This window comes from Vombatus ursinus, unplaced genomic scaffold, assembly GCF_900497805.2.
Source record: "Vombatus ursinus unplaced genomic scaffold, bare-nosed wombat genome assembly UNPS02009573.1, whole genome shotgun sequence".
Classification (NCBI taxonomy): Eukaryota; Metazoa; Chordata; class Mammalia; order Diprotodontia; family Vombatidae; genus Vombatus; species Vombatus ursinus.
This window is the reverse complement of record NW_020949351.1, coordinates 14209203-14235495: the sequence shown is the minus strand read 5'-3', so window position 1 is coordinate 14235495 and position 26293 is coordinate 14209203. Positions and strand designations below refer to the sequence as shown.

Below are 26293 nucleotides of genomic sequence, written 5' to 3'. Positions count from 1 at the left end.
GGACCCCAAAGTGCCTCAGTATCGGTGAGACAATCAGTGGAAACTGGTTTGGACAGCCACCATATGCCACATCACTCTATGGCAGCCAAGTCTCCCAGTGCCTCAGCAAAACTCTGGGGAAGCATAGTTCCTAGGGGAAAAGCCCCAGGTAGAGAAACATCCTGCAGCAGATAAACATCCATATGAAAAGAGCCAAAGAAATTAAAAGAAAAGGTCCAGGTGAGCAAGCAACCTCCAGGGGTCAGATTACCCAATCCTAACCCTAGAATTCCAGTGTTACTGATTCCAGTCCAACACTAGGTAATTTGCCAGAACCCTACAACCTCCAAATGACATCAGAGGCCCCAGCACACCACACCAGGGACCAGGCCCCAGCCTCCCAACACAAGAAGATTGGGTCAGTGCCCCCTGCTCCCCAGCAGGAGAGCTCAATCTTTTTAAAGGCCATGAAATAAGCAAACACCCTGAGTGAAAAAAACAAAAGATACTATAGATTCTTATTATGGGAACAGTGAAGATCACAGCAGAAATTCTGAAGACGATAACAATGTCAACAAACCCACATCTGAAACCTCAAATAACAAATAATTACAAAGGGAATATGAATTGCTCTTAAGCCCAACAATCCATTTTGAAAGAGCTCAATAAGCATTTTAAAAGTCAAATAAGAGAGGAAGGAAAAAAATAGGAAAAGAAATGAGAGGTATGCAAAAGACAGTCAACAGCTTCGAAAAATAAGGATAAAAATTAACTGAAGAAAACAACTTCTTAAAAAGCAGAATTGGCCAAACAGAAAAAGAGACACAAAAACTCAGTGGAGAAAAATTCCTTAAAAAATAAAATGGGCTAAATGGAAAAGGAGGTACAAAATCTAATAGAAGAAAACTGTCTGTTAAAATTAGAATTGGGCAAATAGAAGCTAAGGACTCTATGAGAGAGCAAGAATTAGTCAAACAGAAACAAACTAATGAAAAAAAAGTAGATGAAAATGTAAAATACCTCATTGGAAAACAACTGACCTGGAAAATAGATCCAGGAGGGACAATTTAAAAATTATTGGTCTACCTGAAAATCATGATAAAAAAAGAGCCTGGACAGGATCTTTCAAGAAATCATCAGGGAAAACTGCGCTGATGTCCTAGAACCACAGGGTAAAATAGCCATAGAAAGAATCCACCCCTCACCTCCTGAAAGACATCCTAAATTGAAAATGACAAGGAATATAGTAGCCAAATTTCAAAATAACAAAAGGTCAAAGAGAAAATACTATATGCAACTAGAAAGAAACAATTTAAATATTGTGGAACCACAGTAAGGATTATGCAGGACATAGCAGCTTCTACATTAAAAGTTCCTAAGGCTTTCCCCTCAGAGCTGGTGGCAGTGTGGCTGTTCTGTGATCATGGCAAAAATCAAGGCCAGGGAACTTGGTGGGAAGAAGAAGAAGGAGCTATTCAACAGTTAGATGATTTAAAGGTGGAACTTGCCCAATTGAGAGTGGCCAAGGTCATTGGAAGGACTGCATCCAAGCTTTCTAAGATCCGAGTCATCCGAAAATCTATTGCCTGAGTTCTGACTGTCATCAACCAGAAACAAAAAGAGAACTTCAGGAAATTCTATAAGGGCAAGAAATACAAGTCCCAGGACCTGTGGCCCAAGAAGTCCCATGCCATGCACCACAGGCTTAATAAGTACGAGGAAAGCCTCAAGACCAAAAAACAACAGAGGAAGGAATGCCTGTATTCCCTTTGGAAATTTGCTGTGAAGGCATAATTTGTTAAGGTGTTCAATAAAAAGACAAATTGTTATAACCTGAAAAAAAAAACTTTCCTAGGGCATGCAATACAATATTCCATAAGACAAAAGAGCTTGGATTACAACCAAGAATCAGCTACCCAGCAAAAATGAGCATAATCTTTCAGGGGAAGAGATAGACATTGAATGAAATAAAGGAAACTTCCAAACTTACAAGACTCAAGAAAGACATAAAAAAGTAAAGGGGGCATGAAAAACAACAACATGTCATTAATGAGGGCAAACTGTTTACATCTCTACAAGGGAAGATAACACTTGTAACTCTTGATAACTGTATTGTTATTACACCATTTTAAAGGGGTATACATATAGAAAGTGGGTATAAGTTGACTTTGATGTAATGATAAAAAAATCTAATCAAGTGGGTTAAAAGGATCTAAGTAAGTGGATTAATCTGATCTAACTAAGGGGATCTACTGTGAGAAAAGAAAAAGAGGAGGCAGACAAGGGTAAATTACTTTACAGGAAAAGGCACAGAAACCTATTACAGTAGAGGGAAAGAAGGGAGGGAGTTGAATATTGTTTGAACCTTACTCTCATCAGATTTGGATCAAGAAGGGAAGAACATGATCAGTTAGGTGTAGAAAACTACCTTGCCCTATAAGCAGTAGGAGGGAAAAGGGAAATAAAAGGGATGAGGGATAGAAGGAGAGAAGAAATAGTAAGGGTAAAAGGGATGAAAAGCAAGGGGACTAATAGAAGGGAGTTGGGACAGAGGGAAGAGGTGGTCAAAAGCAAAACACTACTGAAGAGGGAAAGGGAGAAAGGAGAAAGGAAAGCATAAACAAAGGGAAAATAGGATGGAGAAAAAGACACAGACAGTAATCATAACTGAGAATGTGAATGGAATGAACTCTTATAAAATGGAAGGGGATAGCAGAATGGATTAAAAACCATAATGTTACAGTATGTTGTTTAGAGGAAAGACATTTGAAACATAGGGGCACATGCAGGGTAAAGGTAAAAGAAGGCTGGAGTAGAATATAGTATACTTTCACTGAAGTAGAAAAACAAAACAAAACAAACAAAAAAATCAAAAAACAGGTAGCAATCCTGATCTCAGACAAAGCAACATCAAAAATAGATCTTACAAAAGAGATTAGGAAGGAAACTACATCCTTTTAGGTACCATAGACAATGAAGCAATGTCATTACTAAAGACATGTGCACCAAATGGTATGGCATCCAAATTCTTAGAGAAGAAGTTCTGGGAGTTACAGGAAGAAATAAAGAGCAAAACTATAATAGTGGGTACCTCAAACTCTGCCTCTCTGAACTAGATAACTCTACCCATGAAACAAACAAGAAAGAAGTTAAGGAGGTGAATAGCATATTAGAAAAATTAGGTATGGTAGACCTCTGGAGAAAACTTAATGGGGATAGAAAGGAATATACTTTGTCCTCAGTGATACATGGCACATACACAAAAATCGACTATGTACTGAGGCATAAAAACCTCACAATCAATTACAGAAAGGTAGACATATTAATGCATCCTTTTCATAACATGATGCAATGAAAAATTTTATGTAATAAAGGGCCATGGAAAGAGAGACTAAAAATAATTGGAAATGGAAACTAAATAATCTAATCCTGAAAAGTGAAAGGGTCAAAAAACAAATCATAGAAACAATCAATAACTTCATTCAAGAGAATGCCATTAATGAGACAACATACCAAAAGTTATGGGATGCAGCAAAAGCAATTCTCAGGGGAAGTTTTATTTCTCTAAATACTTACATGAATGAAATATCAAAAAAGGAGATCAATGAATTGGGAATTCAACTAAAAAAATTGAAAAAGAACAAATTAAAATTTTCAAGTAAAGATCAAATTAGAAATACTGAAAACCAAAGGAAAAATAAGAAATTTGAAATTAAGAAAACTATTGAAGTAATAAATAAAACTAGGTGCTAGTTTTATGGAAAAAAATAGTAAAATAGGTAAACTCAAGGTTAATTTAATTAAAAAAGAAGAAAACCAAATTACCAGAATCAAAAATGAAAAGGATGAGTCCACCACCAAGGAAGAGGAAATGAAAACAATAATTTTGCCCAACTGTATGCTAGTAAATTTGACAATCTTAGTGAAATGGATGAATATTTACAAAATATTTACAAAAATATAAATTGCCCAGACTAACAGAAGAGGAAGTAAAATACTTAAATAGCCTTATCTCAGGAAAATAAATTGAACAAACCATTGATGAATTCCCTAGAAAAAAATCTCTAGGGACACATGAATTTACAAGTGAATTTTATCAAGCATTTAAAGCACAATTCATTCTAATACTATATTGACTATTTGGGAAAATAGGTGAAGAAGGAGCCTTACCAAATTCTTTTTATGATATGAATATGGTGCTGATACTTTAACCAGGAAGAGTCAAAGTAGAAAAAGAAAATTATAGACTAATTTCCCAAATGAATATAGATGCAAAAATTTTAAATAACATATTAGCAAATAGATTACAGCAATTTATTACAAGAATAATACACTATGACCTGGTAGGATTTATACCAGGAATACAGGGCAGGTTCAATATTAGGAAAACTATCAGCATAATTGATTATATCAACAATAAAAGGAAGAGAAACCACATTATCATCTAAGTAGATGCAGAAAAAGTTTTTGACAAAATATATCACCCATTCCTATTAAAAACACTAGAGTGCATGTGTCTTCCTTAAATCTTCCTTAAAATAATAAATAGCATCTACCTGAAACCTTCAGCAAGCATCACATGTAATGGGGACAAACTAGACACATTTCCAATAAGATCAGGGGTGAAACAAGGATATGCATTATCAGCACTGTTGTTCAATATCATGCTGCAAACATTGGCTTTAGCAATAAGAGAAGAAAAAGCAATTGAAAATATTAAAATAGGCAAAGAAGATACAAAGCTATTATTATTTGCAGATGGTATGGATGAAATACTTAGAAAATGCTAGAAAATCAAGTAAAAAACTATTTGAGGAGTGACGGAGGCAGAGCCAACATAGCAGAGTGAAAGCAGTGACTTGCTTGAGCTCTCCCCCAAACCCTTGTAAATACCTATAAAAATGACTGTAAACAAATTCTAAAGCAGCAAAACTCACAAAAAGACAGAGTGAAACAAATTTCCAGGCCAAGACAACCTGGATGGTTGATCAGAAAGGAACAATGTGGTAGGTGGGGAGTGGAGCGCAGTTCAGCGTGGGAGCACAGGCCACAGTGAACCTGGAGCAGGCCTCAGAGGACTGAATCACAGGCAGCTGTGGCAGTTTCCAGACTTCTCAATCCATGAATTCCAAAGACATCTTAGAAGGTCAGTGGGAAAAATCTGTTTCTGCAGTGAGGGAGAAGCTAGGACTCAGCCCCAGTTCCCTAGCTTGGCCCCGGGTAGCACCTGTCTCCTGAGCTTCCAGCCCACAAACTGAGGTGGAATTGAGTGACTGATCAGAGGGGGATTGCAGAAATCTCTTCACCAGTGTTGAGGCAGGAATCTCTTGCTTTGCCCGTGCTTGGATCTGGGTCACAATCAATCAGTAACTTCATCAATGAGAAGGACAATAACTAGAAAACATGCCAAAACTTATGGTATATATCCAACGAAGTTTGTAAGGGAAGTTTTATATCTCTAAAGGCTTACATGAATAAAATACAGAAAGAGATACAATGAATTGGGCATGCAACTAAAAAAGCTAGAAAAAAAGGAAATTAGAAATCCCCAATTGCATAGCAAATTAGAAATTCTGAAAATCAAGGGAAAGATTAATAAATTTGAAATTAAGAAATCTATTGAACTAATCAATAAAACAGGGCTGGTTTTATGAAAAAAAATATACAGAAATCTTGGTTAATTTGATCTAAAATAAAAAAGGAAGAAAACCAAATTACCAGTATCAAAAATAAAAAGGGTAAATCCACTGCAAATTAAGAGAAAATTAAAATAATAATCAGGAACTATTTTGCCCAACTTTATGTTATCAAAGCTGACAATCTTTGTAAAATTGATGCATATTTACACAAATGTAAGTTGACCAGATTAACAAAAAAGGAAATAAAACACTTAAATAATCCTATTTTAGAAAAATAAATTGAAGAAGCCATTAATGAAATCCTTAAGAAAAAATCTCCAGGATTTACAAGTGAATTCTACTAAACATTTAAAGAACAAATAATTGTAATACTATGTAAACTATTTGGGAAAAAAAGGTGCAGAAGAAGTCCTACCAAATTATTTTTAAGATACAAATATGTTGCTGATACCTAAACCAGGAAGAGCCAAGACAGAGAAAGAAAATTATGGATCAATATCCCTAATGAATATAGATGAAAATATTTTAAATAAAATATTAGCAAAGAGATTATAGCAACCTGTCTTGAGGACAATATACTATGACCAGGAAGGATTTATACCAGGAATGTAGGGCTGGTTCAATAGTAGGAAAATTATCAGCATAATTGACCATATCAACATCAAAACTAACAGAAATCACATGATTGTCTCAATAGAAGTAGCAGAAGCTTTTGACAAAATATAACACCCATTTCTATTAAAAACACTAGACAGCATAGAAATATATGGAGTCTTGATTGAAATTATAAGGAGTGTTTATCTAAAATCATCAGTGAGCATTATATATAATAGGGATATGGTAGGAACATTTGCAGTAAGATCGAGGGTGGAACAAGGATGTCCATTATTACCACTCTTATTCAATATTATACTAGACATATTAGCTTTAGCAATAAGAGAAGAAAAAAAGAAAAGGAAGTAATTAGAATAAGCAACGAACAAAGGTATCACACTTTGCAGATGATATGATGGTATACATGGAGAATCTTAGAAAATCAAGCAAAAAACTCTTTGAAATAATAAACAAATTTAGCAAAGTTGAAAGTTATAAAATAAACCCACATAAATCTTTGGAATTTTTACATGTTACTAACAAAGTCCATTAGCAAGAGATAGAAAAAGAAATTCCATTTAAAATTACTTTGGACATTATAAAATATTTGGGAGTCTACCTTCCAAAACACACCCAGGAACAATAGGAACTCAATTACAAAACACTTTACACATAAATAATGTCAGATGCAAATACTTGGAAAAATGTCAGTTGCTCATGGTGGGGCAAACTAATATAATAAAAATGGCAATTCTGCCTACATTAATTTACTTATTCAGTGCCATACTAATGAAAATACCAAAATATTTAATTTATAGAGCTAGAAAAATAATAACAAAATTCATATGGAAGAACAAATGTTCCAGAATATTAAGGGAATTAATGAAAAGAAATGCAAGGGAAGGTGGTCTAGCCATACCAGATCTTAATTGTATTATTAGACTGTTGATGGAAAATGTTAATAAAAGAAAAAGAAAGAAAAGAAGAGAAAAATAAATACTACGTTCAGTTTTGCTGGGTAGTTGATTCTTTGTTATAATCTAAGCTTTTTTGTTTTCTGGAATGTCATATTTCAAGCCCTTTGATCCTTTCATGTAGAAGTTGCTAAATCCTGTGTAATCCTGACTGTGTCTCCATGATATTTGAATTGTTTCTTTCTGGCTCTTTGCAGTATTTGCTCCTTGACCTATTAATTCTTGAATTTGGCCACAGGGGGATCTCTTTCAGGAGGTGATCAGTGGATTCTTTCAATGACTATTTTACCATCTGTTCCTAGGACCTCAGCACAGTTTTCCTTGGTCATTTCTTGAAAGATATTGTCCAGGCTTTTTTTTTCACCAATCAATTAATCAATCAAAAATAACTTATTTATTAAGTACCTACTATGTTTCAAATAGTGTACTAGTTAAAAGCAATAAGATTATCTATCTTAACTGTCTTCTTCACTTTAATCCAACAATGAACACCTGAATTTAGCCCCCCATTAATTTTTAACTAAACACCTTAACTAATCTATTGCTCAAAATCTATTCCCTCTCCATTTCATCCTCTATTCAGCTACCAAAATGATATTTTCAAAGCACAATTCCAGAACTGTCACTGCCCTCCAAAAGAGATTCCACTGTTTTTCTATTGTCTTTCTGCTGTTATTTAGTTGTTTTCTATTGTGTTCAACTCTTTACAACCCCTTTTGTGTTTTTCTTGGCTAAGATACTAGTGTGGCTTGCTACTTCTTTCTCCAGCTCATTTTACAGATGAAGAAACTGAGAAAAATAGTATTAAGTTACTTGTCTAGGGTCACACAAATAGTATCTAAGGCTAGACTTGAACTAAGGTCTTTCTGACTCTAGGCTTAGCACTTTATCCACTGTACCAACTAGCTGTCCTCTTGTCTTTAGTATCCAATAAAAACTCCTCTGTTTGCTATTTAAAGACTTTCCCAACCTGCCTCCTGCTTCCCAGCTTATTGGACAATACTACTCCTTCACACATTCAACAAGGTAGTTAGAATGACTGTCTCCTCTTCCTCAACATGCAACTTTCCAGCTCTAAAACTATGAAAAAAAATACTCTCTTTGGAGGAACTTAGTACAAATGCTATCTTTGGCACAAGGCTTGTGTGATATTGGAGATATTGTTAACCAGAATCTTATTTTCTTTAACTATAAAACGAGAAGGTTGGACTGGATGGCTTTTGAAGCCATTTTCTTCTACAAACCTTTGCCCCTATGATCTTTTTTCTATACTTCTGCACAGGCTGTCCCCCATATCTGGAAAGCACTCCTTTCTAATCTCTGCCCCTGAGAATCTCTAGTTTCCTTCAAAGCTTAGTCTATATATACTATGTAATACCTGTCACCTTTCTTGACCTCCCAGTTTAATGTTTCTCCTTCTAAATTACTTAGTATTTATTCTGTGTATTCATTTGTGTGCATATGTCATGACTAGTATATACGTCACTCTGTTTTCCCCTCATTATAACAGTGGGGCTAAATTAAATTCTTCATTGTTAATTCTTGGCTAGGTGGTGGATGTAAGGAATCTGTAACATATAAGCCAAGAAGAACTCTAAAGATGAAAGGAGTAAAATTCATCAGCAAATTATACAAATGAAAACAAAGATAGGTTTACATTTGAAAAGGGTAAGGCAATCATAAAAAAGGAGTGCTGACAAATTTTTTTGAGTAAGGAGCATAGCCAAGAAAAGAAGGAAGAATATCTGTCCTAGGCAGGTCTCCAAAAATGTAGGCTCAAATGGGGAACTTATCAAGGGAGAGGTCCTGTTGTGACAGAGGGATGTTTCAGGATGAGAAATTCCTGGATTTTGAAGGAAATTCTAAGGTTGGAGGCTAGCTGAATTATTTTGGCAAAGTCCTTGATGTATAGAATTACAGGTGAGAGAGATAAGAAGCACATTTGGTCTAAGAACATATCCCAAATGAAAACTCCAAATGCAACTCAAGGTACTGCACATCTTATTTATCCCATTCCTTCAAATGACCTCTGAAGTCTGAAGACTTATACTGCTTCATCTTCACCATCCATCGCAACAAAGAAAGAATTAAAGTAAAAGAAAATAAAAACATTAGTAAGTAGATAAGTAAACCCAAAGTAACATTTTAACATATTCTTTATTTTGGAGAATTTAAAATGCTACAATAAAAACAAATAAGTCACCAAAAGACTATCCAGAAAGAAAAGCATGAAGTTTGGTAGAGTCTACCAGGTACAGGGAAATGGAAAAATGAAGAATGTGGAAAGCATGAAGCTGCGGGGAAAAAAAAAAGTAACAATTTATATAATCAATAAGTATTTGCCACATTGTAACAAGGACAATGTATTGTTTTTTCACACTGCAGCTTGCTTCCATTTAGAAAGCTACTGTTTTGTTTTTGCTTCCATTTAGAAATCTACTGTTTTGTTTTTGTTTGTGTGTGTGTGTGTGTGTGTGCAGCAACATAGACATATTACTGTACAGTTCGATTGCCCTAATAATCAACTACACATCTGTCAAATTAATTGATTTGATAATTCCCTCTCCATTTCTTCCTCTACCTAGCTATCAAAATGATATTTTCATTTTCCTCTACTTCCATATAAATGTTTATAAAGTGTCTAGAGGCTGAATTCATCTAGAAAATCATTATGAGATGCCATAATTATTATATATCTCTATAATCTCCAGGATTTTTTCAGTTCAGCATATGCTCAAATATGTTTTTTTTAAAACCATGGACAAAATTTTCAAGGAAGCTTTAATGTATGTAAACATTCATAGTTCTAAAGCCTTTGAAAAAAGAGTATTTGTCAGGGGGCAGTGAGGTGGCACAGCAGTTAGAGCTCTGGCCTTGGAGTCAGGAGGACCTCAGTCCAAATCTAGCCTCAGACATTTGACACTTACAAGCTGTATGACCCTGGGCAAGTCACTTAACCCCAGTCACCTCACCACTGCCCAAAAAAAAGAGTATTTCTCAAGCTAACATTTGTCAAACTAACGTGACAAACACTGCTTTTTACCAAGGCATTTCTCATTTTAAAGGAATATTAGACCTTCCCAGTTCCAAAAATAGTCTTTAAAGTATGGCTTTATAGATAAGATCTACATTTCTTCTCCTGGGGTGAGGAGGAGCATTGGCGTGGTGGTGCTTGTATTGGTGGTGAAGAGAGAATCCTCCTCACATTTCCAAGACAGAAAAGAGTGTTTGTGGTCACTCATAGACCAGAGCACAGGCCAGGAAAGGAGTAAACACCGCACCCTTGATCATAGAACCTTGGAAATAACTGAAAATTTACAGGTCCCTAGAAGTAACTCTGAAAACAGCTGCACAAAAACCCTGAAGCTTGGGACAGTACATTCTCCACACTGGAAACAGACCCCTATCTTAACAAAGAGTTCATAACTCAAATAATTGGCCGGAATCATGAGCAAGCAGGGCAAAAAGAGTCAGACTATATTGTCTTACTTTGGTGACAAAGAAGATCAAAACATACAACCAGAAGAAGACAAAAAAGTCAAAGCTCCTATATCCAAAGCCTCCAATAAAAATATGAATTGGTCCCAGGCCATGGAAGAGCTCAAAAAGGATTTTGAGAAGAAAGTAAGAGAAGTAGAGGAAAAACTGAGAGTGATGCTAAAGGAGACCCAAACAAATACTAAAGAAAATAACACCTTAAAAATAGCCTAACCCAAATAGCAAAAGAGTTCAAAAAACCAATGAGGAGATGCCCTAAAAAGCAAAATTGGTCAAATGGAAAAGGAAGTCCAAATGCTTACTGAAGAAAATACTTCCTTAAAAATTAGAGTGGAGTAATTGGAAGCTAGTGACTATATGAGAAATCAAGGCACTGTAAAACTAATCCAAAAGAATGAAAAAATGAAGGGAATGTGAAATATCTCATTGGAAAAAAAACAACTGACCTGGAAAATAGATCCAGGAGAGATAATTTTAAAATTATTGGACTATCTGAAAGCCATGATCAAAAAAAAGAGCTTAGACATCATCTTTCAAGAAATTATCAAGGAAAACTGCCCTGATAATTTAGAATCAGAGGGCAAAATAGAAATTGAAAGAATCCGCTGATCACCTCCTGAAAGAGACCCCCAAAGGAAAAATCTTAAGAATATTGTAGCCAATGGGGCAGCTAGGTGGTGCAGTGGATTGAGCACCAGCCCTGAAGTTAGGAGGACCTGAGTTCAAATCTGGCCTCAGACCGAACACTTGACATGTACTAGCTATGTGACCTTGGGCAAGTCACTTAACCCTGATTGCCTCACTAAAAAAAACAAACAAACAAAAAAAAATGAATATTGTCGCCAAGTTCCAGAATTCCCAGGTAAAGGAGAGAATATTGCAGGCATCCAGAAAGAAACAATTCAAGTGTTGTGGTAACACAATCAATATAACAAGGGATTTGGCAATTTCTACATTGAGGGAGCAGATCTGGATGATATTCTATCTGATATTCCAGAGGGCAAAGGAGATAGGATTACAACCAAGAATCACCTACCCAGCAAAATTGAGCATAATCCTTCAGGGTAAAAAATGATCATTCAATGAAATAGGGGACTTTCAAGCATTCCTATGGAAAAGACCACAGCTGAATATGAAACTCAACTTTCAAATACAAGACTCAAGTGAAACATGAAGAGGTAAACAGGAAAGAGAAATCATAAGAGACTTATTAAGGTTGAACTGTTTACATTCCTGCATGGAAAGATGATATTTGTAACTCATGAGTTTGTCAGTATTAGGGTGTGGGGAAATTATATGTATGTAACTAGCTAGCTATAGATAGATAGATAGATAGATAGATAGATAGATAGATAGATAGATAGATAGATAGATAGATAGATGGCACAGGGTGAGTTGAAGATGAAAGGGTGATGTCTGGAAAATAAAATTAAGGGGTGAGAGAGGATTATTCTGGGAGAAGGAGAAAGGGAGAAGTAGAATGGGGTAAATTATCTCACATGAAACAGACAAGAAAAGGTTATTACAGTGGGGGGGAAATGGGAGAAGGTGAGAGGGAATGAGTCAATCTTATTCTCATAGGATTTGGCTTAAGGAGGTAATAACATACACAATGGGCTATGGAAATCTATCTTACCTTACAGGAAAACAAAGGAGGAAGGGGACAAGAGAGCAAGAGGTTGATAAAGGGGAGGGCAAATTGGGGGAGGGGATAATCAGAAGCAAACACTTCTGAGGAGGGACCAGATCAAAAGAGAGAATAGAATAAATGGGGGGTAGGATAGGATGAAGGGAAATATATTTAGTTTTTTACAACATGACTACTATGGAAGTATTTTACATGACTACACATCTATAACCTGTATGGAGATGCTTGTCTTTTCAATGAGGGTGGGTGGGGAGGGAGGAAAGGAGAAAATATGGAACCCAAAGTTTTAAAAACACATGTCAAAAAATAAAAAAATAATTAATTAAAAAAATGTTTGCTTCTGATTACCTCATCCACCAATCTGCCCTCCTTTCTATAATCTCCTCTCTCTTATTCCCTTACCCCTTTTTTCCTGTAGGGTGAGACAGATTTCCATACCCAATTTAGTGTGTATGTTATTACCTCCTTAAACCAAATCTGATGGGAGTAAAATTCACTCATTCCCTCTCACCTCTCCCCTCTTCTCCTCCACTGCAAAAAGTTTTTCTTGTCTCTTTTATGTGAGATAATCTACCCCATTTTACCTCTCCCATTCTCTTTCTCTCAGTAAGTAAATCAAGTAAAAAAGTACTTGAAATTATACTTAAAATGATATACTTATTATACTAATATATTATACTAATAACTATACTTGAAATAATAGACAACTTTAGTAAAGCTTCAAGCTAAAAATTAAAACCACAGAAATCATTAGTATTTCTATATATTACCTAAATTAATTTACTTATTCAATACCATAGCAATCAAACTACCAAAAATCATCTTATAGAGCTAGAAAAAATAATAACAAGATTCATTTGGAATAACAAAATTCCAGAATATCAAGGGAAATAATGAAAAGAAATGCAGGGGAAGGTGGCCTAGCAGTTCCAGATCTTAAATTGTATTATAAAGCAGCAATCATCAAAACTAATTGTTAGTAGCTAAGAAATAAAGTGCTGGATCATTGGAATAGGTTAGGTATGCAAGAAACAGTAGTTAATGACTATAGTAATCTTCTATTTGATAAACCCAAAGACCCCAGCTCCTGGGATAAGAACTCACTATTTGACAAAAATTGCTGGGAAAATTGGAAAAGAGTGTGGCAGAAACTAGGCATAGACCCAAATCTTACACCATATACCAAAATGAAGTCAAAATGGGTACACAGTTTATATATAAAGACTGATAACATAAGGAAACTGGGAGAGAAAGGAATAGTTTACTTTTCAGATTTATGGAGAACAGAATCATTTATGACCAAACAAGAGTTATAAAACATTACAAAATGCAAAATTTATAATTTTGATTACATTACATTGAAAAGCTTTTGCACAAACAAAGCCAATGCAACCAAGGTTAAGAGGGAAGCAGAAAATTGAGAAAAAAAATTTTTACAACTGGTGTCTTTGATAAGGGCCTCATTTCTAAAATATATAGAGAATTCAGTCAAATTTATAAGAATATAAGTCGTTCCCCAATTGATAAATAGTCAAAGGATATGAACAGGCAGTTCTCAGATGAAAAAAATTAAAACTATAGTCACACGAAAAAGTGCTCTACCTCATTAGTGATTAGAGAAAAACAAATAAAAACTGTGAAGTAATTCATCACAAGTCTCAGATTGGTCAACATGACAAAACAGGAAAATGATTAATGTTGGAGAAAATGTGGGAAAATTGGAACACTAATGCATTGTTGGTGGAGTTGTGAAATGATCCAACCATTTTGGAGAGCAATTTGGAACTATGCCCAAAGGGCTATAAAAATGTGCAATAGCACTTCTAGGGCTGTATCTTGAAGAGATTGTAAAAATTGGGAAAAGGACCCATGTGTACAAAAATATTTATAGCAGCTTTCTGTCATGGTAAGGAATTGGAAATTGAGAGGATGCCTATTAATTAGAGAATGGCTGAACAAGTTGTGGTATATGAATGTAATGGAATACTATTGTGCTATAAGTAATGATGAGCAAGTGGACTTCAGAAAAACCTGGAAAGACTTGTATGGACTGATGACGAATTCAGTAAGCAGAATCAGGAGAACGTTGTACATAGTAACAGTCACATTGTGCAGTGACTAACATTGATAGGCCACTCTTCTCAGCAATACAAATATCTAAGACATATTCAAAAGTCTCATGATGGAAAATGCTGTCCACATCCAAAGGAAAAAGAAAAATTTTGGAATTTGAATGCAGATCGAAGCATATGATTTACTCTTTTTTTACCCCTTCTGTTTTGTTTTCTCTCTTTTTTCTTGTGGTTCATCTTATGGGTTCTAATTCTTTACAACATGACTAAGGTGAAAATATGTTTAATAGGGATGTACATGTAGAGATTATATCAGATTTCATGCTGTCTCTAGGAGGAAGGCATGGAGGGAGGGGGAGAAAATTAAAAATTCAAAAGCTTTTGGAAGTGATTGTTGAAAAAAATAATGAATTAATTAGTTAAAAAAAGATAAGGACTATTTGAATTGTTCTCTATGTACTTATTCCTCTTTGGAGTGTACTTGAAATGTGTGGAAGAAGATTTAGAATGTTTTCTTTTTTTCTTTTCCTTCTTATTAAACAATTTATTTGTTAATTTTGAATTTTCAACATTTACTTCCATAAGATTTTGAGTTTTAAATTTTCTCCCCCATCCTCTCCTCTCCTTTCCCCAAGACAACATGAAGTTTGATACAGGCTCTACATATCTGTTAATAGTAAGCTCATTTTCACATTAGTCATGATGCAAAGAGGAATTAGAACCAATGGGAGGAACAAAGAGAAAGAATCAAAACAAAACAAAACAAAAGGAAAGGAAATAGTATGCTTCCATCTGCATTCAGATTGCATAGTTTTGTTTTGTTTTGTTTCTGTATGTGAACAGCTTTTTTCCATTGTGAGTCTTGTGGGGTTGTCTTAGTTCTTTGCATTGCTGAGAAGATCTAAATCTATCAAAATCAGTCATCACACAAAGTGGCTGTTAATGTGTACAATGCTCTCCTGGTTCTGCTCACTTCACTCAGCATTAGTTCATATAAGTCCATGTTTTTCTGAAATCTGCCTGCTCATCATTTCTTGTAGCACAATAGTATTCCATTACAATTATATAGCACAGTTTGTTCAGCCATCCCCCAATTGATGGGCATCCCCTCAATTTCCAATTCTTGGAATTGGAAAGAGCTGCTATAAATATTTTTGCACATGTGGGTACCTTTCCTGTTTTCATGATCTCTTTGGCATACAGACATAGAATTGGTATTGCTGGGTAAAAGGGTATGCACAGTTCTATAGCCTTCTTAGTATAGTTCCAAATTGCTCTCCAGAATGGTTAGATCATTCACAACTACACCAACGATGCATTAACATTCCTCTCCAACATTTATCATTTTCCTGTTTTGTCATGTTAGCCAATCTGGTCAGTGTGATGTGGTGCCTCAAAGTTGTTTTGATTTGCATTTGTCTAATCAATAGTGATAGAGCATTTTTATTATGATTATAGGTAGCTTTAATTTCTTTCTCTGAAAATATCCTATTCATATCCTTTGAACATTTATCAATTGTGGAATGACTTGTATTTTTATAAATTCGATTTGGTTTTCTATATATTTTAGAAATGAGGCCTTTATCAGAGACACTGGTTGTAAAAAAATGTTTCCCAGTTTTCTGCTTCCCTTCTAGTCTTGATTGTATTAACTATGCCTGTGTAATAGTTTTTGCAATTTAATGTAATAAAAGTCATCCCTTTTGCATTAAATAGTGTTCTCTATCTCTTGTTTGGCCATAATTCTTCCTTTCTTTATAGATCTGGTAAACTATTCCTTGCTCTCCTATATTGTTTATAGTATCTGTATTTGTATCTAACTCAGGTACCCATTTTGATATTATCTTTGTATAATGTGTAAGAGGGTGATCCGTGCCTAGTTTCTGCCATATTATTTTTCAGTTTTCCCAGCAGTTTCTGTCAAATCATAAGTTCCTATCCTGCAAGATGGAGTTTTTGGATTTATCAAATAGTAGATTATTATAGTCATTGACTGTTTTGTCTTGTATACCTAGCCTATTCAACTGATCCACCGCTCTATTTCTTAGCCAGTACATCTTAGCTTTGATGGTTGCTGCTTTATAATACAAATTTAGATCTGAATGACTAGGCCACCTTCCCTAGCATTTCTTTTCATTAATTACCTCAATATTGTGGACTTTTTGTTCTTCCAAATAAATATTGTTATTATTTTTTCTAGGTCTATAAAATAATTTTTGAAGTTTCATCAGTATGGCACTGAATAAATAAATTAATTTAGGTAGACTTGTCATTTTCATTATATTAGCTCAGACTACCCATGAACAATTGATTTTTATCCAATTATTTAGATGTGACTTTATTTGTGTGACAAGTTTTTTCTAATTATGTTCATATAGTTCCTGACTTTGTTTTGGCAGGTGAACTCCCAAATATTTTATAATGTCTACTGTAACTTTAAATGGAATTTCTCTTTCTAACTCTTGCTGTTGGAATTTGTTAGTAATATATAGAAATGCTATTTATGTGGGTTTATTTTATATCCTGTAACTTTGCAGAATTTGTTTATTATTTCAAGTAATGTTTTATTTGATTCTCTAAGATTCTCTAGGTATATCATCACAGCATCTCAAGGAGTGATAACTTTGGTTCTTTGCCTATTCTAATACCTTCAATTTCTTTTTCTTCTCTTATTGTTAAAGCTAACATTTCTAGTGAAATATTGAGTAACAGTGGTGATAATGGACATCTTTGTTTCACCTCTATTCTTATTGGAAATGCTTCTAGATTATCACCATTGCATATAATACTTGCTTGTGGTTTTAGATAGATGCTACATTTTATTTTAAGGAACACTTCATTTATATCTATGTTCTCTAGGTTCTTTTTTTTAAATAGGAATGGGTTCTCTATTATGTCAAAAGTTTTTTCTGCATCTATTGAGATAATCATATGATTTCTGTTAGTTTTGTTGTTTATATGATTAATTATGCTGATAGTTTTCCTAGTATTGAACCAGCCCTTCATTCCTAGTATAAATCCTACCTGTTCATAGTGTATTATTGTCAAGACAAGTTGCTGTAATATCTTTGCTAATAGTTTATTTAGAATTTTCATATCTTTATTCATCAAGGAAATCGGTCTATAGTTTTATTTCTCTTTTGGTTCTTACTAGTTGAGGTATTGCCACCATATTTGTGCCATAAAAAGAACTTTGTAGGTTTCCTTCTTCACTTATTTTTCAAAATAGTTTAAATAGTATTGGGATTAGTTGTTCTTTAAATGTTTAGTAGAATTCAATTGTAAATCTATCTGACCTCAATTATTTTTTCTTAGGGAGTTTGTTGATGGCTTATTCAATTTCTTTTTCTGAAATGGGGTTATTTAAATATTCTATTTCCTCTTTTTGCAATCTGAGCAATTTATATTTATGTAATATTCACTAAGATTTCAGTTTATTGGTACACAGTTGGGCTAAATACTTTCTAATTATTGTTTTAATTTTCTCTTCATTGGTGGTAAATTTATCTACTTTATTGTTTTCTTCAAAAATCAAATCTTAGTTTTACCTATTAGTTCTATAGTTTTCTTAATTTCAATTTTATTAATCTTTCCTTTGATTTTCAGAATTTCTAAGGTGGTGTTTATTTATTTATTTATTTTTAGGCAATTGGGGTTAAGTGACTTGCCCAGGGTCAAGTGTTTGGTCTGAGGCTGGATTTGAACTCAGGTCCTCTTGACTTCAGGGCTAGTGCTCTATCCACTGCATCATCTAGCTGCCCTTGACCCACTAATTTTTTTAAGATTAGATTATATAATTTCCAATTAATTTTCAGTCTTTCTTTCCATGGCCCTTTCTTATATGTAATTTTTATTGCATCATGATCTGAAAAGGGTGCATTTATTATTTCTGCCTTTCTCCATTGGATAGTGATGTTTTTATGTCCTAGTACATGGTCAATTTTTTTTTGCAAGTGCCACACACTGCTGAGAAAAAGGTATATTCCTTTCTATCCCCATTCATTTTTCTCCATGGGACTATCATATCTAACTTTTCCAAAATTTTATTCTATTCTCTTCTTAAATTATAAAATTTTCAAATTCTATTCTCTTTTTTTTATTTTGTGTTTAGATTTATCTAGTTCTGAGAGGGGGAGATTAAAGTCCCCTACCAGTATAGTTTTGTTGTCTGTTTCTTCCTGTCACTCCCTTAACTTTTCCTCTAGGAATTTCGATGCTATACCATTTAATTCATACATGTTTACTAATGATATTACTTCACTGTCTATGGTGCTTATTAGCAGGATATAGTTTTCTTCCTTATCTCTTTTAAAAGGACCTTTTTTTTTTTGCTTTTGTTCTGTTTGTTTGCTACCCCTGCTTTTTTGTTTTGTCTTCAGCTGAAGCATAATATATTCTGATCCAGCCTTTTATCTTTACTCTGTGTGTATCCCTCTGCTTCAAATTTGTTTCTTGTAAACAACATATTGTAGAATTATGGTTTTTAATTCACTCTGCTCTCTGCCACCATTTTATGGGAGATTTCATCCCATTCACATTCAAAGCTACTATCTGTGTCTTTTTCTCCATCCTATTTCTCCTTATTTATGTTTTTCTTTCCCCTTAATCCCTTTCCTTCCTCACTAGAGTTTTGTTTCTCACCACCACCTCCCTAGGTCTACCCTCCTTCTATTAGCACCCTTCCTTTTCTTCCCCTCTACTCTTATTACATTATCACTCTCTTGTATTCACTCCGTCTCTTTTCTTTTCCCTTTACCCTCCTGCTTCCTATATGGTAGGTTAGATTTCTATAACTAACTGATTATTTTATTCCCTCTTTGAAACAAACCTGATGAGTGTAAAGGTCAAACAATGCTAGACCTCTCTTATTTCCCTCTACTGTAATAGGTTTACCTGTCTTTTCATGTAATGTAATTTACCCTTGGCTGCCTCTTTCTTTCCTTTTCTCTCAGTATAATCCCTTAATTGGATCCACTCAATCCACTTAATTAGATTCACTTATCCCATTTATTTAGAGATTTTTATCATGACATCAAATTTAACTTATAACCACCCCCTCTGTCTATGCATACCCCTTTTAAATGGCATAATAACAATACAATTCTCGAGAGTTACAAGTGTCATCTTCCCCTGTAGGGATGTGAACAGTTTGTCCTTATTAATAACACACACACACACACACACACACACACACACATATATATATACATATATATTTATCTTATTCACCTTTTATGCTTCTCTTGAGTCTTGTATTTTAAGATCAAATTTTCTGTTGAGCTCTGGTTTTTTCATCCGGAAGATTTGGAAATCCCCTATTTCATTGAATGTCTAACTCCTCCCTTGAAAGATTAAGCTCAGTTTTGCTGAGTAGTTGACCCTTGGTTGTAATCCAAGCTCTTTTGTCACACAGAATATTGTATTCCATGCCCTATGATCTTTTCATGTCAAAACTGCAAGGTCTTGCATAATCCTGACAATGGTTCCATGATATTTAAATTGTTTCTTTATGACTGCTTGCAGTATTTTGTCCTTGACCTGATAATTCTGGAATTTGGCTACAATATTCCTTGGCATTTTCAATTTGGGATCTCTTTCAGGAGGCAATTGGTGGATTCTTTCAATGGTCATTTAACCCTCTGATTCTAGGGCCTCAGGACAGTTTTCCTTGCCCTCATAATTTTGCAATTTGGTTACAATATTCCTTGGCATTTTCAATTTGGGATCTTTTTCAGGACATAAGTGGTGGATTCTTTTGTTTCCTATCTTACCTGTGGTTCTGGGACCTCAGGGCAATTTCCCTTGATGATTTCCTGAAAAATGCTGTACAGTCTCTTTTTTCATCATGGTTTTCAGGTAGAACAATAATTTCTAAATTGTCTCTCCTGGATCTATTTTCCATGCCATTTGTTTTACAAATGAGGTACTTTACATTTTCTTCTATTTTTTTCATTCTTTTGTTTCTGTTTGACTGATTTTCTCTCTCTCATAGAGTCATTAACTTCCACTTGCCCAATTCTAATTTTTAGCAAATTGTTTTCTTCTATTAGGTTTCGTACCTGTTTTTCCATTTCACCCATTTTACTTTTAAGGAGCTCTCCTCAGTGAGTTTTTGTGCCTCCTTTTCCATTTGGCCAATTCTGCTTTTTAAGGCATTATTTTCTTCATTGTACCTTTCTTTTCCAGTTAGCCAATTGTATTTTTTAGGAACTTGTATTCTTCAGTGTACTTTTTTTTCCCATTTGGCCAATTATATTTTTTAAGGAATTGTTTTCTACAGTTAATTTTTGTCCTTCTTTTTCCAAGCTATTGACTCTCTCTTGCATATCTCTCATTTATTTTCCCATTTTTTCTCCTACCTCCATTATTTGATTTTTAAAATCCTTCTTGAGCTCTTCCATAAAGGATTCCAGGAAGGCTTTTTGGGCTTGAGACCAGTTCATATTCCCTTTTGAGGTTTCTGATATGGGTATAGTGACAATGTTGTCCTCTTCTGAATCTCTGTCTTGATCTTCCCTCTCCCCATAATAAGAATTCATGGTCATTGTCCACTTCTTTTTTCCTCACAGTGTTTGTTTATTTCCTTACTTTTAAAGAAATTGAGTTCTCCTACTGCAGAATAGGGGGCACTGACCCAGTCTTCTTGTAGTAAGTGTCTGAGGTCTTGTCACTGGCTTTGTGTGCTGGCGCCTCACATGCTATTAGTTGGAGAGTATAAGGTTCTGGTAGCTTATTTGGTATTGGTCTGGAATCAGCAACATTAGAGCTCTCAGAGTAGAAGTGGGGAATGTAACCCCTGGGGGATGTCTGCTCACTTAAGCCTTACACTCTTTTCTTTGGCTCCTGCTCATCTGAGTCTTGCACAGGGATGTTTTGCTGCTGTAGGATGTCTGTCAGCCTGGAACTTTATCTCTTGGAGCTGTACTTTCCAGAGTTTTGCTGAGCCACTCAGTGATTTGGCTGCTGGAGAATGCCAAGCTGGTGTCTACAGGTTCTCCTGCCTGTACTGAGCCACTTGGGGGTCTTGGTGTTGGTGTTTGCCTGCTCCACCACCCCGGCACTCAGCATCTCCCCCAATATGCTGACCCCTTTCCATGGTCATTGTCCATGGAGCTTTCGATGGACTTGCTGGGATGCCTCCTGTTCTCTACTGCTCTCCCTTCCTCAGAGTGAATGGTGCCTTTCTCATTAATCCCCCAAGCTTCCTGGTCTACAACACTGCTGCACCCCATCTTTCTGCTGGTTTAGCTGTTCTAGTGTTTTCCTGGGGTAATATTTTTTACGGGCTTTCAGAGGTCAACAAGGGAGGGTGAGAGTGACTTACTTCTTACTCTACTATCTTGGCTCCCAGAAGCAAAAGTCTGGAGAGATTTTCATCACTCCAGAGTAGGGATTTTTAGCCTATGATCTGTGATTTTTTTTCAAATAGCTTAACAACCATATTTTTGCATAATAATTTTACTTTTAATATGAAGTACTTAATTTTATACTTTTAAAATCTTCTAGTAATAGATCCCATAGTCTTCAGTAAACTTTCAAAAGATTCTGTAAAACAGCAGCACAGGCACCGTCCTGCCCAGACCCACACATTCTTTAAAAAGTCCTGCTCAAGAAGAAACAACTTCCAGGGGTGGGGAACCTGTGGCCCTGAGGTTACATGTGGCCCTCTACATACTCAAGTGTGAACTTTGATTGAACCCAAATTTCACAAATCAAATCCCCTTAAAAAGATTTTTTTCCCATAAAACATGGACTCAGTCAAAAGGTGACATCTAAGAACCTAGAAGGCCACATGTGGCCTCAAGTCCACAGGTTCCACACTCCTACACCAGTGGAGTGGGGGGGGGGTTGGTTGATTTTAATTCAATGTAATTGTAGCTACAAAATGACACTATAGTGATCTACTCTGTGTGCTCTCCTCAATCTCCTCAACTAAGGCATAAAGTCAATATCCCACCTTAACCCATTTTCACTCGACATTACAATGCACACTCACTCTAGGGAGGAAAGGAAGATCCTGCTCATTTCTTCTTTCAGCACTATGCCACTTCAGTTCTCTATTGGATTTAAATCTCTATCTGAAAGGGTGACTAAGGTTGCAAGGAAAAGGGATATGGGTGCTTTCTCAACAGAAAGGACAATTATATTTATTTCTTCAAATATTTGAGCACAAATTCCCTTAGTTACTTTTTTTTTCCTTCTTTTAGTTACACATTTCCAAATTCTTTAAGAATTTCTTATCTGGTATGATTTCAAGACACTCCCCTCTTTTTCACCCTACTTAAATATTTTCAAATTGGTTAATATTCCTTTTGAAATTGATCTCTCAGAATTAACAACATCATTTTAATATCATCTGTCCAACACAGTGAATAATCTCTGACCTTGGCTGTATGTAAGATAGTTCTTCCAGTAGAGTCAATATAAATGTTTTCAATATGATTTCTCTTCCATAGAGTAATTTCAAGTATAAGAGTTGTATGGAGAAAATTCCCCTTGCTCTCAGAGCTATCATGAACAGAACTGCAGTGAACTAAGCAAAAAAGGAAAGGAAAGCTATGGCCATGTAACCCTGTATAAGGAGAACCTGGAAGTTGAAGTGAAAGGGAGACAGATAAAACATGGATTCTCAGAATTTTATACTCAGCAATTTGTCTTATATATTTCTGGTTTCTCCTATTTAAATTGCTTTTTTAAAGCTCAACTCTTTTTTTTCTTCAAATATACCACTTCCCATTTCTGGATTTGCTTCTGACTACTTTTTTGCTCCTTCATGTTTCTATGTTCTGAGGATAAATAGTACATTTGGTATTTCTATGTACTTCTCAGCTTTTCCTTTCTTATTTCCTGGATAATTGACCTACTTTCTCCCTTAGCTTTCTTACTGGCTGCTGGTTAGAGATGTTATTCCTTGTCCCAAGCCTTGCTCCTTTACCTTGGGAGTAGATACTGGTAAGAAAAAAAAAAACACTTGAATACTTGCAATAGTTCATGAGAAGTTTTGCAGTTGGTGTCTCTGTCAGGAAAAATAAAAAATGGTATGGTGAAAATGCCTTCTTTTCTATTCCAAATGTCTTTTCCCAACATATAATATTGAGAAATATATGTATTGGCAAACCACAGAGTCTATGCTTCTTGTTGCAAAAACTTTCTTCAAATTGATATAGCAAAAAAGCACCAAATATATTAGCTATCCTATTGGAAAAAGTGATCTGGGCATCATTAACACCATCATCATGCCTCATATATTTATAGTTTTTTTTAATTATGAAGTGCTTTTATATATGTTATTTCACTTAATTTTTATTGACCCTGTAAGACAGGCAGGAGCATTATTATCATTTTCATTTTACTGTTACAATTAACTAACTTGATAAAGGTCAGTGTTACTTTAGAGATCACAATATTAAATACTGAAAGGTTTTAAAATAACCTCATCTGCTCTCACTGCACATTTTACAGATAAGGAAAAAGGAGAACTAGAAAGTTCAAATGGCTTTCATAAGAATTCTCAGCAATTAAATATTCTCATACCTAACCTAGAGCTTCATCCATGGAAAAGCAATGTATTTCACTGTATATAATGAAAACATACTTTGAAATTCTTGTTTATCTTTTCTCTTGTTATAATTTTATGTGCATTCATTTAAACATTTATGTAGTTATGGCCCTGAAGAGAAAGTAGTTAATATTTTTTTTATATTATAACTAGCCTGTCAGCATTCACATTCATGTATTTATTTATGTAATTAATTAAAATATTTTATTTTCCAGCATCAATGAATTGAAATGTCTCATTTACAAAATTCCCCTGGGAAAGATCAGAGGAGGAAGCAATAGCATACATTTAGGATTATGATACAATTAATACTAAGTAGAACTAATCTGCCATGTTATATCTGTCAGTTAAATCTAAGATGTTGAGACAACAAGGTTTAATGACAAACCAGATTCAAATAGTTGAAGAGCAAGATGTTTTGAAATATTTCTCATATTAGGAGAAAATTATTGTGATGATTTCTTAAGGTAGGAAGATGTATGCATGTTTACATTGTTTGGTTATTAACAAGTCTTTTAAAATGCAAATTATTATCACAGGGAAGTTTGAAAGTACAGCTTTCTGAACCATTTATTTTATCTATCACAACTATTACCTCCTTCAGGCAAGCATCTTGAAATACTTTGCAACAATGACTTCATTAATCAAAAGTAAGACTAAATAAATATGTCATTATACATAAGCAGAGAAGGTAAGCATTTCTTCTGGGAGGATGAAAATCACCATAAGTGGTAGCCCCTTTCAGCTAGCTATTTAAATGGTGGTTTTATAATTAATTGGCTTTTCAGTGATTCTTGTACATACACAAACACATTTTTGACAGGTAAATTTGAAAAGATATTTTAAAACCAAATAAGTTTAGACAACATTGTAAAAGAGAATACTAAAAATAATTTGAAGAGTATAGGAACAGTTCAATAAATATATATTCTTCCTCATATCCAACACTGAATCAAACATATATCTTCTCAATTCTATCACTACAATATCTTTTGTACATAATGTTCCTTTTATTCACTTAAATATCCAACATTCCAAGTCAGGACTTTATATTCTCTTACCTGGAATATTGTAATTGACCAGTAATCTGATTTATGACTTGCAAATTGCTCTAAGGTCTAACTTTCCAGTCTTTCTCTCTCCAGTAATCCTCATGTAGTTACCAAAATTATCTTCTTAAAACACAATTATGCTATTTCCATGACAATAGAGAGACTCCAAGGAAAGGAAGTTATTGAGATAAATTGTGCAAAGGAATTTTAATTCCTGAGTTTTGAGGAGTTATATATAAATTCTGGAGATTTTTACAACTGAAACATTAATGGGTTGAGGAAGTGGTCTAAAGTTTTATGAAAAATGAAGAAAATATTTTAAATTATAAATTCATATCTTGCAAAGTGCATTGAAGTTATAGCCATAGAATCTGATCTCTGTTATTCACTACATTTTGACCTTAGGCAAATCACTTTCCATTTTTTGACCTTAGTTTACTTAACTGTAAAATAAGAAGATTAAAAGAGATACTTTTGTCCATCTCATAAATTATGATACTATCACCCTATCACAAATAAAACTGCAAGAGACGTCCAACTATTCCACCAATGACCGATATGAACCCCAAGATGAGGTTCCAGAATGAGTACTCAAAGCCATTAAAGGTTATTGTAAAAGTAATATAAATATTTGTAAGACTTTATATTTAACTAAATCTTTTTGTATACTCCTATGCATTACTTTTTAAATATGTTTTCTTAGTTTTCTTAAGAGATATTATTAAAAGTAATTTCAAAGTGATACAAAAAGCCAGAGATCTTTGAGCAATGATTACGTTTGTACTTTTTTAAGTCTGAGTCTTAATCTTTGCTTTTATGTAGAAAAATCTAACTCTGAATGATCTGTCATTGACTATTACCTCTATTATTCTATATTTAGAATGCAAAGTAGGACATAGTTCCAAGGAACAACAGTGGTCAGAAACACTTTTTGACTTAACTCTGTGTTACCACCAGATGGCATCTACTTATGTACAAAGGATACAATGTCCTTGCTTTCTCTTTTCTGCAAGGATAAAATGCAACCACAGTTGTAGATGATAATGAATATGGTCAAAGTACTTAAGTTTGGTTAGCCTGGAGAAAGAAAGACTTGAGAAGTGTGCTAGAGCCAGGTAGTACCAGCTTTAGGCTCACCAAAGCCAAGCATTATATTTTCAGTACGAGAATTTATAACTTCAAAATCAGAAAATGCTATAAAGTAAGGCTTTGATTCATTATTTTGTTAGTTGTCTAGACTTAAGAAAAGGATGCAGATAATAATAATGCACATTAAAC

The 26293-nt window shown here is 34.5% G+C and overlaps 1 pseudogene; it reads left to right on the top strand.

Annotated features, from left to right (window-relative positions):
* The first annotated feature begins 1402 nt into the window (after window positions 1-1402).
* LOC114035919 lies at window positions 1403-1773 on the top strand (annotated as a pseudogene).
* The last annotated feature ends 24520 nt before the right edge of the window (window positions 1774-26293 follow it).